Source organism: Trachypithecus francoisi, unplaced genomic scaffold, assembly GCF_009764315.1.
Source record: "Trachypithecus francoisi isolate TF-2019V2 unplaced genomic scaffold, Tfra_2.0 Lachesis_group7, whole genome shotgun sequence".
In the NCBI taxonomy this organism is placed as follows: domain Eukaryota; kingdom Metazoa; phylum Chordata; class Mammalia; order Primates; family Cercopithecidae; genus Trachypithecus; species Trachypithecus francoisi.
In genome coordinates this window covers 70,341,284-70,356,648 of record NW_022681472.1, presented here as the reverse complement: position 1 = coordinate 70,356,648, position 15,365 = coordinate 70,341,284, and the positions used below count along the sequence as shown (strand labels likewise).

Sequence of the window (15,365 nt, the reverse complement as noted above, 5' to 3'; positions counted from 1 at the left end):
TCAGATTTTATCAGTTAGATACCAGCTTCAGCAGTTTTAGGTTGCATTAACCCTTTAAATACAGTCTCACTATTCGAATACATATTTCAAAATGGATTTAATATTTTTAGTTAGTCATGGCTAAAGAATGTTTCACTCAGATCCTTATTTTTTTCCTTTAATAAAAATGCTTCTCACTGTGCCGTGCATATTTCCATAAAAGTCGGCAAGTTAATTTATGGCTTAAAAAAAGAAAATAAAAGGTCTATATTTAATATATGAATACTTTTTACAGTGGAAATTGGTGGTGGACAGTATTAAATGACTCCAGGGTGGAAATATGCAGGTGGTCATTAGTAGCTGACTATGAGATTTACTGAAGATTTTGATATTAATTTTCCCGGCATGCAGTACTATATATAAATCTAACTCTGTTCCCAAATTAATTTAAATGGATGATAACATATGAATAACTCTAGGCATATGAGGTTCATTGTCTTCTCTCTCCTTTAGGGAATATATAGTTTGCCTCATTGTGAAACTCTATTTTGACTACTTTTTCACCTGACTAGTTTCTCTATTGCAAAAGAATTATTGCTTTTCTACTCAGAAAGAGTGTATGGGAAACGGTACCAAAACACTTCTGGAATAAATGTGCTACAAAAAAAAATCACATATCTGCTTGACTAAGTATATTAAATAAAGACCATAGAGGAAAAGGAGTAAGGTTCTAAAAGCACCTACTTCAGTTTTACTTTTTTAGTGTGATTGGCTTTGTCACTTCTGATAATAGTATGTTTGGAAAATATACCCATCTTTTCTTTAAAAACATGCAAGAATCATTTAGTGAAAAATATTTTGGAGGAAATTACTTCATCTTCGGCTCTCAGATTCGTGATTGTACCTCTCTAAGATTCTAATTTTAATCATTTTGTAGTTTGGAAAAGGAAAGATGTTTCTCCTTTTAGCACAAAATTACTTTAAACTGACTTTCACCAGAGGAAAAACATGCCACTTAAAGTCACCCAACTGAAGAAAATGAAGTCCAAACGCCCAATAAATGTTTACTTTGTTTTTAACACCTACTATACTTTGAATCCTGTCATGGTAATGTTTTATGCATTGTTACATCTTTAGAAGCCAAAAAAAAAAAAAGAAAAAGAAAAAGAAGAAAAGCTCAATCCATTGAACTTTATGTTGACACAATTTCTCTTAACAATGAGAGTATATGGAAATGTAAAGTAGGTAAAAAAGAATGTCACGCTTAATTCAGAGTTCCTTATCTGCTACTAAAGCCCCAAACTGCATGTATTAATTTTGCAGCATTTGAATAATGTTCCCATTTTGTCTATTTTGTGGTACCCCCTTGAAGCACCCATTGAGTTTCTGGCTTCTCTTTAGCTCAGAAAACCATAGCAACCTCAGTCCGCACTTCTCCAACTCAGGATAGAGTTCAAGTTGTTCTCCTCAAGCCTTCTTGCCATGAAAAGCATGGGGAATCCTGATCACCAACTAGGTGTCCTAAGACTTCTTGCCACAGATAAAGGGCGGGGGAGGGGGCGCACACGCACACACACATCCTGCGTCGTTTAATTGAGAGACAGAAGGGAAAGTAACAACAGAAAAGGTAAAAGGACTTTGAGAGTTCTTTAGATTGTTTTTGTTAGCATCTCTGAGTGTCTGGGGAACGTCGGTTTGGCGGCCACGCACTGCCCCCACCTGCCCCCCACTCCCCCAAGGTAAGTCCTCGTCTTTATCACATTATTCCTAACGCGTTTGGATTTTTCCTCCTTTTCCAGCCCGCACGTTCACAGACGGGAGGTGGGGGAGGGAGGAGGGGGGAGAGGCGGGGCGGGAAGGTAGCCGGGTCCCTGCACCGCGCGGCTCTCATTTGCGGCGCTCCGACTCGGGCGAAGTTCTCGCGCAGCCGGCTCGCCGCGGCCGGGGCCGGTCCCGGCGGGCGGCGGCGGCGGCGGGTGCTCGGAGCCGGGCGGGGCGGCGGCGGCGGCGCGGGGACGCGCGCTGTCTCTTTAAGGGAGCTCGGTCTGGGGTGGCGCTTTCCTCCGCGAAGGCTCCTTTGATATTAATAGTGTTGGTGTCTTGAAACTGACGTAATGCGCGGAGACTGAGGTCCTGACAAGCGATAACATTTCTGATAAAGACCCGATCTCACTGCAATCTCTAGCGTCCTCTTTTTTGGTGCTGCTGGTTTCTTCAGACCTCGCGTCCTCTCGATTGCTCTCTCGCCTTCCTATTTCTTTCTTTCTTTCTTTTTTTTTTTTTTAAACAAAAAACAACACCCCCTCCCCTCTCCCACCCGGCACCGGGCACATCCTTGCTCTATTTCCTTTCTCTTTCTCTCTCTCTTTCTCTCTCTCTCTCTCTCCCTCTCTCTCTCTCTTTTTTTAAAATAAGGGTGGGGGAGTGAAAGGGGGGGAGGCAGGAAAGACCTTTTTCTCTTCCCCCCCGCAATAATCCAAGATCAACTCTGCAAACAACAGAAGACGGTTCATGGCTTTGGCCGCCGCGCCACCATCTTTCGGGCTGCCGAGGGTGTTCTTGACGATTAATCAACAGGTAAGGAGGGGAGGCCCGGGCGGGCCGCGGGGCCGGGGGCCGCGGGGGGCGCGGGAGGCGCGGGCTCCCCTCGACCGGGCCCGGGGCGCCGCGACGCGAGTGCAGCGCCCGCTCGTGTGTGCGCAAAATGTGGGCGATCGCGAGCGGGGAGCCCTGGGAATTAAAAGTGACTTTCTTTGAAAAAAAAAAAAAAAAAAAAAAAAAAAAAAAAAAAGGCAGAGGGAGAGTGTGCGGAAAGCCAAGCGCAGGCTTCTCGGGTTTCACATGCATTTTCTTTCTTCCTTTTTGAGCGTGTGATTTCTTTCTTTCTTCTCTCTGCTCCCTTTTCACCCCTTCCTCTCCTCCTTTTGGTGGGTCTAAGGCATCTGAGTCTTGGAAACCAGCGACTTCAAACTGCAGTAGCCCCTGGAGTCAGCAGGGTCAAGTTCAGCCGCCGGGGAGGAGGAAAAACAAATCCCCATTTGCCAAAAAAAGAAGTTTCAGGCCAGTGCCCCCTCCCCCTCGCAGCCCCACTCCCCCTCGCTGTCTCTTTCTGGCTGATTTTAATTCTCTCCTACCGGGCGCAGCGGAGGAGCTGGAGGTGGTTGGACCCGAGGGGCCGCCGCCGCCGCCACTGCAAGTTTTCTGGGGGCTCGTGACAAGCGGGGCGCAGACTAGGCACCAGCATGCAGAGTAGTAAGTTGGGCGAACTAGGGAGGGTCGGGAGGGTCTCAGAGAGGGACCTCCGTGTGGTCCCCAAAGTGGGAAAACAGCACAGGACTGCCTTTGGCTTTGAAGAGTTTGCAAATGCAGGCTTCAAACTTTTTTCCCTTAAAGGCCCAGATGGGCTCTGGAGAAGGCGGGTGTCGCATCCCTTGGTGCACCCGCCTCAGAGCGGCTCAGGACAGCTTGGCCGAGGGGTCTGTGCCCTGTCCGTACCATGTGGCAGGGCCTTGCAGCCCGGGCGCTTCCTTAGGGACTGAGGAAGGGGCAGACTTCCTCTGCGATGCGGTTGATGCGCCATGTGTCGCGCGGGTCAGGGGACACTGGCCGGTGATTCAATGCCTGACAGCGGTGGGACATCCAGGCGGACAGACCCTTTGCTTTCTGTCTAGTTCCTGTTTGGGATCTAGAGAAACGCATCTTTGAAAGGCCAAGGCAAACATCGCTGTCCCTCCAAATAACTCCAGGATTATAGGACCCCATGAATAATTTGAGGGTGAGGCGGCGGTGGGAGCTGTTTGAAGTGCAAAGCTGTTTTTGTGGCTGGGAAAGCTTTTTTGTTAGTACCTGTCTGAGATGGTGGTGTTTCCCCCTTCCCCAGGGAAGTCAGTAACTGTTTTATGGCCCCAGGACTCTAAAGCAATTTAAGTTAGAGGGTGAGAAGGACTGGTGGGTTTCAGAGGGAATCTTGGACTTATTACATTTTAGGACGGGCTTTACTTCCCTCTATCTTTTTAGGCCTCATATTTGATGCTTTGAAAGTTTTTTGAGTAAGCCATGGATCTTAATGGTGAATCTAAATTATGGTAGAATGTTCATTCTTATCCCATTTTGGAAAATCACGGCTAGAGTTTAAGCGAGGTAAGTGAGAAGCTCAGCGGAGAAGTTAAATCTGAGACAAGCTAGGCCTATTCATTGAACTTTTGTAGATTCACTGAACTTTTGTAAACACACCAGGTGAACAGGAAAGGGTCTGGGAGAGATAATAAGTACAAAAGAAAAATACAGATAGGGCCTGAGACAAAATTACAAAGAAATGATAACTCCGGGCCTGGTTGTTGGCTAAAACTTGATTGTTCAAAGCAAAAATAAAATAGGAACCTTCCAACAATTCTTCAAAGTCCTCCAGCTCTGAAGCTAAAACCTATGGATCTTGCTGGCATCATGTTACTTTCCTGCTGGTTTTAGAAAAAGTTGATCATTTAGGAAAGGCTGCCAGAGTTAAAAATGCAAGGGACAGCAAAGGAAAGTCATGCGGGCAGCCAGTTCTTGACGTGGACAAAATGAGAATGAAAGTTTCTGAACTCACTGTTGTGAAGTTTTACATGCCGCTCATTTGCTTAGAAGGCTCTCTCAGATATTCCACCAGTTAACGTATAAAAGCAAACAGGATCTAAAATCGTGTGGGCTTTTTTTTTTTTCTTTCCCCAAGTATGCCAGGGTTGTGAATAAATACAGGGTTTGTATGGGAAGATGAAGCGTTTCCTGTAAGTTATGATGCTGACAGGACAGTCTGGAAATGATACCAACATTTTGAGGATTTTTTTTTTTTTTTTTACCTTTAAGTGAAAGTTTATTAATGATGTGCTTAATCTTAACAAGTCAAACATATTCTTAGAGTTTCTCTCTCCTTGGATTTCATAACTTCCTTTTAAAGCTACACCTTTGGATAAAAACATCTCTAGATTCAATTTAATATACAGGGCTAGCTAGTAACATCCTAAAGTTTGACGATTATTTCTGGATGTTAATAATGTGAGAATAAAACTCCTGAGGGGGAAATAGAGTCTTAATGCCAACATTATAACTTGATTTCTCTAAATGTGAGGCCTTCTGAAGCTTCATCAGTGCTCTGTTGGCAAAGTGTTATTTACCACCGGCAAGCTGATGTTTATGGCTTCCTGATATGTATGTTATATGTTAGGATATATATGTGTATACTGCTTTTACATACATAATAGCTAGTCTAACACTTTTAAAATAAGTGGTGGAAAGTAGCAAGTTATTAACACAATGCTTGTCACTCCTTTGAATTCTAGATGCTGTGAGGGTCTGTGCTACTATTTAGGTTTTGTCCTTTGTCTATTAAAGATAACATTAAAGGTAAGGAGAACAGTGTCATAATAGCTGTGAAGTCTCAACTGAATTTAGAACTTAGCATTTCGATGACTAATATTTTAAATGATTTTATAACATTTTCTGCGTACGTGTTTGAAAACCAGTTTAGGATCCGACTCAGTGTGCTAATCCTAAATGAGTTACACATACTACTACCATATTTTCAGTATTGTTTAAGTCACCTACCACTCCTGAGTTTATTCTGATTTACATCATATAGGTCTCTTCCTATACGGAAATCTTTATTCGTAAGGAAAACCTTTAAAACAGGGAAATGCATGCATCTGTAGAAAAGCAACTTTTACGATTAAGTATTTCAGTGATGGCACTATTATCACTACTAGTATTAGATGTATATGTGTATGTGTGTACAGATATACAACCTACAATATGTGATTAATGATCTGTACATTTTTATGAAGAAAGCAACCAAAGAGTGTGTGTTTTTTATAAACTCTTGTCTTACCTTCTTTGTTGTAAATAAACATTACTGAAAGTTTTCAGAGGACTCGCAGCAAATTGGTTTTGAACTGGAACTTTATTTCAAATCTGAAGTTGGAATAAATACTGATAACTGACCTTTAAACGTTTTTCATAACACAAATATTTTAAAATAATTATATTTTAACTTCGGTTCTTCTTTTGATAGCAACGATAATGTAACAACACTGTGCTATTGTGTGTAAAACAAAATAGACTTTAAGAAAGTTAGGGGCAGGTGTCTATAATTGATTTAAAGGAATGATTATTTTTGTAATAAGTGATGAACTTAAAATAAAATGACTGGCTTCCATTAAAACATATTCTTATTAAGATTTCTCTGGTGTGTAAAATGAAGCCATTCATTCAACAGGCTGACAACTTTCCACTTGGTATTTGCCTTTCCTTAATTTAGTTTCCGCAGGACAGCTAGTGTGGTAGTCTGCATCTGTTTTTAGCAGGCAGAGAAAACTATAAACTCAGACAGTTCTGTCCCAAATATTGCAGCTCACAAGTTACAATCAATCTGATAAAAACAGGCAAGTTTTATGGGCTCGTATTTTGTTGTTCATCCTTGCTAGGTCAAGCTTTCAGGTAATAGGTTTCTTTTTCTCCCTCTTTTGCTGATGATAACTGCTAATACCATTGATAACTAATTCTGAGTCTTGTGTACTCATTTCTCATCCTTATTTACCATTTGTTGAAGTTTTGGGAAATGAATGACAGCATACGTAGACTTGGTTTTACTGTGATGGCTTCTCTGTGAAAGTGACATTTATCTTTTGTTATTATACAGAAATAAGTAAATTCTTTGTTACTATCATAGTTATGTTTATGGAATTTTTGAGTCCCCCTTAGATATACTATAAAGATGCTCTTCTGGCCTTTGCCAAGTAGATATTTAATCTAATTGTTTAAGAGTACTTGTCGTGTGTGGAAAAGACTAACATACTTTGCAATTATTTACATTAAAAAATTACGTAGAGGTTTGTTTTAGTGTAATTTTAAAAATAATTTGTCTCCGGAAAGCTGTAACCAGTGGATTAAAGTAAATATGGTAAAATACCAAATCTTGTTTTATACCATTGTTCAATAGTAAACAGTGCTGCAGAGGATATAACCACTTTTCAAAATTTATCCTCCGATGTAAGTAGGGCCAAAGTCATTTGTTTGTATAAAATATTCTATTAATTATATATGACCTTTATAAATAATATCTTCAATTTTATTATTATGATCACTTTTTGAGCTGTCACAGCACTCAGTGTTTCTCCTGTTCCTGAGAACTGAATTTGGCCTTTAGTTGGGTTTTCTGATGGACATAATAATGTAGAACTTGACTTTGGTTAGAAAGAGATCTTTGAGCTTCAGGAATCTCTGAAGTTGCAGTAGGATCTACAGGTGAAAACCATTTAATTGTTAAGCATTAGTTAGGTGAGGAAACTCGACTGGTCCCTGCAGCATATAGCAGCTATTATTGTAGCGGTTTACTTTTTGCTATCCCACTTTTTTTTTTTTCCTTTTCCAAGAGCACAAATCCAAAAAATAGCAAAAATAAAGGTGAAATTATCTATGTACTTTAAATTTGGAGCATCATTTGAAATCATTTTCTGATTCCAAGCTATAACTGAAATACAAATATAACATTAAGACACCCCGAAGAAGACATTAAGGATACACTTGTTCTTAAGTGTGTTTCGCTAAAAATAATAACAGAAAACTTTTAATTTTTAAAATGTTTCTAGCTTTTAAAAACCTGCAGTAAATGCTTTACAAGTGGCTAGACACCTTCCCTGGTGGTTTAGTTTATACAAGCAGGAAACTTTCTCTCCTACTCTTTCTCTCTCTCTTTCTTGTTTTCTTTAAACCAACTGACGTAATGCCAAACTTTGCTTTAAAAGAACAGACAGAAGTAATTGGTAGCTTTTAACTTTTAATAATGTTCTGGATTGGTTTTAGTGGCCAAAATGCCATTTAAAAAAAAAAAAAAAAAGTTCAAGTAAGAACGGGCTTGTGGCCTGAGGAAGAAAGGCTCTGTTGATGCAGTTATTTTTATTCTTGTTTTTCAATCTGTTATTAAAAATCTTTCCTGCTGAGCACTGCTGGATTTCTCCAATTGCTCTTTGTGATGGCTGGTGCATTTCAGGTTACCGTAACTTAAACAGTTTTTGGGTTTTGGGGAGAGTGGGTAGTTGCATTGCATTATTTCTTTCTTATTTGGAAAAAAAAAAAAAATCCATTTGTTTTTGTTTCAATGGAGATTAATTAATTAAGGTTATCAATGGCCACAGGTCAAAGAATATGTTTATATAAAGAATGTGACACCTGTTAGCAAGAGCCTAAAATGTGGAAGTTTAAATGTGACATTAATCATTTTTATGTACAGAGGAAGGAAAATAGATGAAACTTTACAAAAATGCATTTTTAGATTGAAAACATTAATTTTAAGGGTCAGTGCATTTCTACAGGCCACTCTTTTTTTTCTTACAATTTTAGATGATTTTTTAACCCTATTTATCAAACAGTATTTATAGTTTCCTTTTTTTAAAAAATATAGTCATTTCTTTCTTTCTGACTTTGCACAGGCAACAACTTTCACCAGTTAAGAGACATCTTGGTGATGTTGATTGACATCTGGGCAACTTCAGAAGCTGACAAGCAGGAAAATATTTTTAGGGGGCAAAAAGATTTGTGCTAGTGTTCCCTTCCTTGGGGAAAGACACTCCACCCAGAAATGAGGCCCTCTGCCCCGTTTGGTGGGTCAGAACTAAGTACTGTCTCAACTTTTCTTTGGTGAATTGTTCCTGAGGTTTAAATCTTATGATTACTTGTCGTGGACTTTGCTTTTAACCCAAATTGTTCCTGATAGATTTTTTTTTTCCTTCCTTCCTTAGAGCACATTTAAGGAATAATATATATAGTGACAATTGTCACACAAGGAAGAGTTTAGTCTTTAAGGCGTTTGTGACTATAAAAAGCATTCCGCATATTTGGGGTATTGAAGTGTTCTCTGCTTAGAAATTTGACAGTTTTGATTTACTTGTTATGCTTCTCAGTTTTTCTTGCGAGAGTTACAGACTCTAGTTCAAATCATAGGCATTCCTCTTTTGCTCATGGCTCCTTTAAAGATTTGTTTGGAAAAACTTAAGGAACTTAATGTATATGTTCACATCAGCATAGTGAAAGTTTCTTGGAGTAAATCTAGATTCATTTTATTTATTACAAAGTTTTCAAACATATATTTCATGTTATGGCTGCATCTGTTAATAAATTTTTATTTAATGAATATTGTTTGTTACTACAAAACTGAGGGAAAAGCAATCAAGTTTAGCAAGAAGGAAAGAAGGCAAAGGGAGGTGTTTGGAGTTGTATTCCCTTAATATCAGCAGATTGTTTACTGGTAAGTGGTGGGGAGGGGTTGGTGGGAGGCTTTGTGGAAGATGATACCAAAAAAAAAAAAAAAAAAAAATCCATCAATTGCGCATATGCTCCCCTCCCCTTAAGGTTTACTTAAACAATATGTTTCGGTTTTGCCTCAAACCATTCTGCACTACTTCTGCTCCAAGAATCCACCACTATCTTGGTTCCCGAGAGGTTAAGGATGACATTTTCTGTCGTATAATGAACAGCAGTATTATTTGAACAAAGGTAACACATTTTGATTTGTGTAATTTTTTAGTAGCTAGTCATAGAATACTTATAATATGAGAGGAGTTCTAGCAGTGTAATTGCCTGCAAATGTTGGAAGTACTCACGATAGCTTTGCTATGTTTGAATTATTGCCATTATATGTGCATGCTATTATAGGTGTTTTATTACGAAATGTACGTAGACAGATAATACGCAGACACATTTTGATGGTGGAATTTAGAATGCTAACTATTCACTCTGTACTTGAAACGTGAATCTTTTGAGTTAACATGACCTACATTGTGAAGTCTAAAAGTTTGAAATGAGTATGGAGTTTAAACATAATGCATCAATTGTTATCATAATACTTATATCTGCTCTGAATTTACTGAGGAATTTTTTTAATGAAAAAAATTATAAATCAAAATGCCACCTTTCAGCGCATTTTAAGAAATGCTTCTGAGATCATTTTTTAAGTCTCATTTCTGTTGAGAGGAGCAGTTAAGGGACCGGACTGTTTGTGAGTATATCATTTTATGGGCTACCACTTTATAGTTTACAATTCTATCATCTCAAAACGTTATGTGGAAATAATATGGAACATGTAAAGACTCTGTACTATGACCCAATGCGTTTTTCCCTAGGGTGATGGATTCTGTGCGTCACCCAAATGTGATGCTATTTGCCAGGCTTGTAATACTGGTTTTGAGGGTTGCTCTATGTCCTATTTCATCAAGCAACACAATACAATAACTTTGGTATCTAAGGTAATTGACACAGTCAAAATAGGCTCTGGAAAATATTCCATATACTTTTAAGTAAGTCAGAAGTTAATGTACATATTAAATTTATTTAACATGAATAAGCAGATGATTTATTGTTAGCTATTTGTCTTCTATACTAGATAGTGTTAGAAGGAAATATACGAGTATTTACAGTTTATGTTCCATTTCTTTTTTTTTCTTTTTGAGGGGAGCATGGTTCTCTTGTTTGCATTAATAATAACCTTATCTGTTAACTACTTTGTATTCATGATAGTGAGTAGTATAGTATCATAAAAAATAGTAAACATATTTATATTATCTACTGTATATGTCCCAAGCTTGAAAAAAGCATTAATACTATTAGTTATTAAATTGAGTATTATAGTAACCAGGAATGAATCCAGTACTGTATAAGACAATAGGTAAGACATCAACTGCTATTTAAACACTAAAAATACCTTAGCTGTAGAAAAAGAAAGATCAAAAGGATTTCAGAGCTGTTTTTACTTGTAGAATTTGGACAGAATGTATAAAGCTTACAAATCAATAAACATTAATAATATAACATGTGCTTCCTGATTAGATTCTACAATACCATGTGAATTGCTATTTCAGTTTCTCTATGTATCATACGGGAGATCAGGTACCTTTATAAATAGTGTAAAAATATATGGCAGAAGTTAGTTTGTGGAATCTAATTTCTCTATGACATGATACACTTCATGTACAAAGGGATCAAGCGTTACTAATCTAGTTTTAGCTTTTCCTCTCTGAGCTATGCACAAGTGCAACATATGAATTTGTGGCTTCCTATTAACTAAGTGCGTACATGTACGTGCAGGATAGCTACAGTCTCACTTGCGTAGAATGTTTTTACATTACAGGCACTACATGGAATTTTAACATATTGCATATTTTTTGAAATGACTTTAGTCTTTGTAATGCCCATTTTAATTACTTAATGCATCCCAACACCTATTTGAGGGTTAATTTAATTGTAATTTTGGTTCTGAAATGAGACCATGATAGACAAAACAAATTAAAAACCAAATTCTGCTTGTGCCTACTTTGTGATGTCATTATCTGCATATCATCTTTAGCTTTGCAAGATGTGGAAATAAATACATCAGCCCATTTTCTCTCAATCCTATTAAGTAGCTCCTGAACATATAAAAGTTCCTAAAAGAAAGTTTTGCATTTGTTTTTGCTTTGCTTTTTGATGCCAAGTTAAGACAGGTCATATATATATTAATTTTAATCAAGGCCCCTATTACTAAATTTTTCAATACATATTCATCTCTTTGTTGTATGATTAATAATTTTTTCTCAATTATTTTTTGATATACCTTTGAGAGCTTTTAAAATGATATGTTTTGCCTGTATTCGGCTGCTGAATTTTTGTATGAGTTATTATATTTAAATTATAAATTAAAAAATACGAATGATGTTAAGCTGTCTTTAAATTAATATTGGAAGTATACCTTTTTAGAAGATTATTGCAAAATTTGCTCCTCAGTTCTGCAAACTTAGGGAAGTTTTAGAAAATAATTTATTTTCAAGTAGTTAGTGTAAGCAGTTACAAATTCAAGGTTTGAAAAATTTGAAATACTATTTTCTGTAACTTATACACAAACACTAAGAGATGTTTCTCCTTTGTATTTATAATGCATTTGAATTACATTCTTTGGATGTATGATGTGGTAAATTACTGTAAGAAACCCACTGTCATCTAAACCTCAATTATAATAAACTATTTTACTCTATCCCATCACTGCTTAGTCTGTTTTTAAAGTCCCGTTTTTAAGAAAACTTGTGCTTTTGAAGGAATGCCCTGATTATTTATAACACATTTTACTTTTTCTTTTTACTTTAATAAGCTTTAAGAAAGCTGTCAGTAAGACGATTTTAGGTCATTGGTAAAAATAATAATGTACACATTTTATGTGAAAATATGTGTACACGATCTTGCATCTTCACTGTGTCTAACATTCAGCTTTTTAGTGTTACGCATATTTGTATTCAGTGTTACACATACTTGTGTACATTTAGTGTTACGCATATTTGTATTTAGTGTTACATGTATTTGTGTACATTTATGTATATCATGTACATTTTACTCCCAGAATAATTCAGTATATCACTGTTAACACGTAATTATGCACATACATGTTCTTCTCACTCTCTGAACAATTCAGTGTGTCCTTGGCAATACTAACATTTTAAAAATGAGAGCAATAATGATTAGAGCTGGAGAACTGGGGGTAGATATTAGTGTTAGCAGGTTTCCCTCCTTGTAATTTTTCCCATTTTCAGTTCCTTCTTTAAAAGAGACATGTATATATATCTGAACAGAAGGGGGACTAGGATACTGTATAATCCATGATAACATAAGGAGTGGTTGCTGCATATGGCTTTATTTATATATCTCTGATATAGAAAACTTTGACCCCTTCGCCTGTTGTACTTGGGAATTTTAGATAAACCCCATTGGGGTCACACTCATCAGTTCCGGCTTTGCGTGACAAAAAGCATTCTCTAGCTTCTGGTGCGCTACTGTGCTGTTTTCCTTCAGGAGTGGAAGGTCCTGTAAGTTCATTTGGCATTTGGAAGCACAACTAGATTTCTTCCTTTTTGAAAATCCTCTGAATGGTTTTCAGAAGAGTAAGCAGAGATCATAGGCTGCGTGATGTCGTTGATTTTAGGATGCTAAAGAAAATTGTGCTGAGACCAAGCATGCTTCCTCTGGTTTATTCTGCCCTGCTTGATCATCACTTTTTCCTTTTTTTCAACCTCCTACCCCTCTTCCCTCCACACTGTTTGGGGTCTAATATTTTGGTTTCTGGAGTAAGGATTTACCTTCTCAGTGGAAAAATGTGTAAGCTGCAGGATTTTTACTTACCTTTCTTTATAACTTTTCCATTTTGGGGGCAGTGTCTAAGAAGAGGAAGAAGCTTATATACTTGATTTTATTTTATTTTATTGTTTGCTATTGAGTAGGAGTTTGCTATTCCATTTCTATGAGGAAATGCATTGCATGGAATTAAATAAAGTTGTGTAGTTTTGAAACAATTACAAGCACCACCTGTGACATAGTTCTGGCTTAAAAAAAAAGTCATTTTTAGTTATGCAGTACTTCCACCAAACTCTCTATTCCAAGTTTATAAATATGAATTTGACCATTTGACCATGGATGATGCTTGAAAATCATGTTTTCAGGATTTAGGGCAGAAAGAATACTTAAAAGATTCTCACCATCATTATGTTTTAGATTCCCAAGAAGTAGAATGCCAAGTATCATGTTATCAACTCTTTGAGGTCTACAGTAAGGAGTTTACTTGTTTCTGGTAGCTTATAAATTCAATAACATCAGTCACAGGCTGCTTAACGTATTTATGCGTTGAGCTAGTGTAGTTCAATAAATGATTGTATTTCCATCAAGTTTAGGGAGTAACGCAAACTGGAATAGTAGCCATCTATTAAGGATAGTTCTGAGGTTTGGAATTTGTAACTGATTTTTAGGAGCTACGACATGAATATCATAGCAGGTAGAAATACTCAGAGTGATCACCTTTTATGAAAGTTAGTTCTATCTTTCATGTCTAGGAAAATATAACTGTGAATGTTTGCTTTTTGTATGTTTTGTCTCCAAGCAGAGGAAACTGACGGTTTTATGTTTTAAGTGCCGAAAGTTGTTTTTGGCTAAGCGGTTCCAGAGTTAATCACTGGGATGTTAACTTGAATTTTTGTCTTTAAAAAGTTTTAGATTTTTAAAACGAAATATGCTTCCATTATTTCCAAACTGACACCTTGTGTTCTGGATTAGTTTTTAGAGAAATGTTTCCCAAATTCTCTTGGATTACTTGAAGTCTATTGATTTTGAAATAATTGGTTTAGTTTTTTCTTTTAAAGCTTATCACAAAGTAGAGGAAGTACTTTATCTTTTTGGGGTTTTCTTATTCCAGAAACCTTGTTATTGCCTATAAAACGCAAATGAATTTTGCACTTATTTTGTATTATTTTCTCTTATGTTGTTTTTTCAGAAACGTTTTGATGCATCAGAAATTGAGACATCAGTGATTTCAGTTCTCCTGTCACACCTTTTCATGATAAGATATTTTGGTCATTTCTAAAGAGTATTTAGAGCGAAATCCTTTCATAAGTCATTTTCACTTCAACAAAACAGTGATGTTGGAAAATTATATAGTATTTTTGTGGTTAGTTGAAAACTATGAATGATGTAAAATAATATGACATTTGATTGTTTCTCATTTAGACATGATGCATTTTATATCTCAAAATTTGATGGGAGGAAAAAGAAAAAAAAAAAACTCACAACTTTTACCAGGTTTGAAACTAACTTAAGATAGTTCTGTAGAATTCTCCAAAAGTGATAAAAAAATTTAAAATACTGCCCAGACACAGGGTTAAAATTAAATCTGTATGTAGAGTGGAGACTTAATCTGACATATTTTAAATTAAAGACATTTTAGAGTAAAGAAAGCTTTCTCTGGTTTTGTGGGCTGTTTTTGTTTTTCGACCGCTTTGCTTGAGATGATCGGCATTCTTAAATTGTAATTATGTATAAAGACAAATAAGCTGCTACTGTAAACAAGTAACAGCTCTGCACATACATCTTCAATACTATTAGAAAACATTTTCATTAGAGGAATAAATGCATTAGGCCCTAAGTAAATTTCAGATACCAAACTGCAAACTTAGTATCTCTAATACATTACCCATACTATGCCCTGGAAAGTGGAATTGGTTCTGAGAGAGCTCATTATTTCTATTGCTAGTAGAGTGTGTTTAACAATATTTTGGTGTCTCCACTGGTAGAAATGTGGACATTTCAACTAGCCACCCCCTTGTTTGGTTCCTGTGATGTCAGGCAAACGTTTTGCCAAAATGTTTGGTCCGATGTAATCACATCGGTGTTGTGTAATTAAGATAATGTGCTGATTTTGAATCTTGTTAACGTGTTATTTTGAAAGTGTAATTTAAAAAATTTGCCCATTTGGAATACAATAGAAGAGGCAGGATGATGTTTTTAGATTTAATTCGAAGCCTCTGTGTACAGATAAATTATGAAAAGTTCAATAGCTCTTTTCATCTTTT

At 36.8% G+C, this 15,365-nt stretch overlaps 1 protein-coding gene across 5 annotated transcripts in view; it reads left to right on the top strand.

Moving 5' to 3' along the window:
- The first annotated feature begins 1,873 nt into the window (after positions 1–1,873).
- Positions 1,874–15,365, top strand: part of TRPS1 (transcriptional repressor GATA binding 1) — a 261,099-nt gene continuing 247,607 nt past the window's right edge. For all 5 annotated transcript variants that reach the window (XM_033203219.1, XM_033203222.1, XM_033203221.1 and 2 more), the window contains exon 1: positions 1,874–2,556. The gene's annotated coding sequence lies outside the window, so the exon portion shown is untranslated. The remainder of the gene's footprint in view (positions 2,557–15,365) is intronic.